The sequence below is a fragment of the Pistacia vera genome, unplaced genomic scaffold, assembly GCF_008641045.1.
Source record: "Pistacia vera cultivar Batoury unplaced genomic scaffold, PisVer_v2 Contig550, whole genome shotgun sequence".
Taxonomy (NCBI): Eukaryota; Viridiplantae; Streptophyta; class Magnoliopsida; order Sapindales; family Anacardiaceae; genus Pistacia; species Pistacia vera.
The window spans coordinates 535,066-537,476 of record NW_022196391.1 but is presented as its reverse complement, the minus strand read 5'-3'; the positions used below and the strand labels follow the sequence as shown (position 1 = coordinate 537,476).

The 2,411-nt window shown below is 33.8% G+C and overlaps 1 pseudogene; it reads left to right on the top strand.

Moving 5' to 3' along the window:
• The first annotated feature begins 313 nt into the window (after positions 1-313).
• LOC116107989 lies at positions 314-1,489 on the top strand (annotated as a pseudogene).
• Positions 1,490-2,411: the final 922 nt, after the last annotated feature.

Here is a 2,411-nt window from a genome sequence, read left to right as displayed (position 1 = left end):
GAAGACGTATTTTCTATCCAATGTGTCTGCATTTGATTAGATGCCACTTCGTTTGGTAAAAAATTTTAATGCAAAAATTCATTGTCCGTAGTTTTATTATCATCCTGATGTGCCGTCCGTATCTTTGACCTATTCGAAATGCCCGATTTACCGTTACTAAATTAAAAAAAAAAATAACAATTTATGTTCACAAATAAAACCAACTCCCTTCCCTCTCCTTGTATAAATACCACCACAAATATCCAGTTATGCTATTCTCAGGCTCAACTCAAACCTCACTTTTCTTTCTATCAAAACCACTTGTCTTTTCAAAATGAATCCCCCACAGGTCGTCACCCATAGACAGGTCGAAAACTACACCTTCTCCTCCACCTGTAGACCTCCTACCTCCACCAAAACTCACTTCCTCGCTGGCGCAGGTTATTGAATTACGCTACACGGTGCACCGCATTTGTCGTTTTCTTCTCTTTTAGTACTATTTGACATGACTCAATAACTCTTAATTGGTGCTACCTTGCGCAGGGGTGAGAGGTTTGGAAATTCAAGGCAAGTTCGTGAAGTTCACCGCGGTCGGAGTGTACATTGAAGATAGCGTTGTGTCAGCACTCTCCAACAAGTGGAAGGAGAAGAGTGCCAGGGAGTTATCTGAATCCGTTGAGCTCTTTAGAGATATCGTTACAGGTAATGATTCTTTTCTCTGTCCGCTTTCAATGCATTAATTTTGGTCGTTAAGTGAACGTGAGGTGGACAAGTTTTTCATAATTATACCATAATTATATATAAATTATGATAAATTAAAATATATCATCCTAAGTTTTGTTTTGGATTATGAATGATAGTTTTGGTATCATTTTGCAGGTCCCTTTGAGAAATTCATTAGAGTGAGTGAGTGACAATGATCTTGCCATTAACTGGTCAACAATACTCACAGAAGGTTGCTGAAAATTGCATGGCTATTTGGAAATCACTGGGAGTTTACACAGATGATGAAACCGAAGCCATTGAGCAATTCCTTGAGGCCTTCAAGGATGAAAACTTCCCTATTGACAGTAAGTAACATATATATGAAACGAAAATATAAAATCGAAGTTGCCTTCGTGTATTTTTTCATGCAAATTGCAACTGACTTTTGTATTAAAAGACGTATCTAAATTGAAGGGGTCAGAATTTATATATGTATTTTATTCTCCTGCAGATAGGCCTCTCGCAAGATGAATCGATAGGGGAATCCTGGAAGGTGGAGATAGATAATAAAAAACTTGGAGAGTCAGTTTTGGAATCAATTATTGGGAACAATGGCGTTTCTCCAGCGGCAAAGAAGAATTTGGCTGAAGGGTTTTCCAGATTGTTGAATGATGGACAAGAGGAATCAGAAGCTGACAATTGTGCTAAACAATTCAAAGGACTGGACATCGATATCACCCAAGTTGAAACTGGAAAAGTGTCAAGAGACCGGCATAGATTTATTCATAATAATATATATTTTTAATATTATTTATATGACGTTTTTAGTTCGATAATAGTCTTAACATGTTTTTGATAGCACTAAAGTAAATACTCTAATCTAACATATTAACCTCATTATTTAAATTGTTTCAATTATCTTGAATTTTAAGTTGTCTAAATATATTATAACTTATCAACTTATATGAATAAGTTTATATATAGGATTTCTAAGTGGACTCATTAACATATATTCTGCACCAACTATAATTAGTGAGTAATGCTACAGACACTGAATTTTTGTACCGAAGTACCTGAGAACCAATCAGACGCGACTACGCTGGAGTCATTAATGAACGGTCTTCCAACATTTATGTACGCTCGCCCATATTAATGAACTTGTTCATATGTATGATCGCCGTCCAAAAAAATTTAAAAGAAAAATAATGGACGCCCGTCCATCTTTATGGACGGGTGTCTATTTACTATGGACAAGTGTCCATACGTCAAAATATTTTAAAAAATTTTATATCAAAGACATATCTTTTAGATGGACATCTGTCATGTTTAATTTAAAAAATTTTACATTCAATTTGGGAGGCCCAAATTTTAGTTTATAAAAAAATTCTTTAAAATTTTCAATTAGAATGTTTGAAAATTTAGGCCTCCAAAAACAAGTTTCATTTCTCCTTGTATTTGTTTATAAATGAAAAAAAAATTGAAAATTAAAAAAAAAATTGTGAATGGATGCCAGTCCATACTAAAGTCAAATTTTTTCTTTTATTTCATTTACAAATTTTATACTTTAAATAAATATTTCGTTTGAAATTATATGGACGTCATCAATACATTTAATGTTGTCGCTTACAAACTTCACTATTTTGGAGACCCAATTGATATTGACAAAGATTAAAATGTTACTAAAAAATTCTACAAGACTAAAGGAGACTGACCTAAACTTTAGGGAC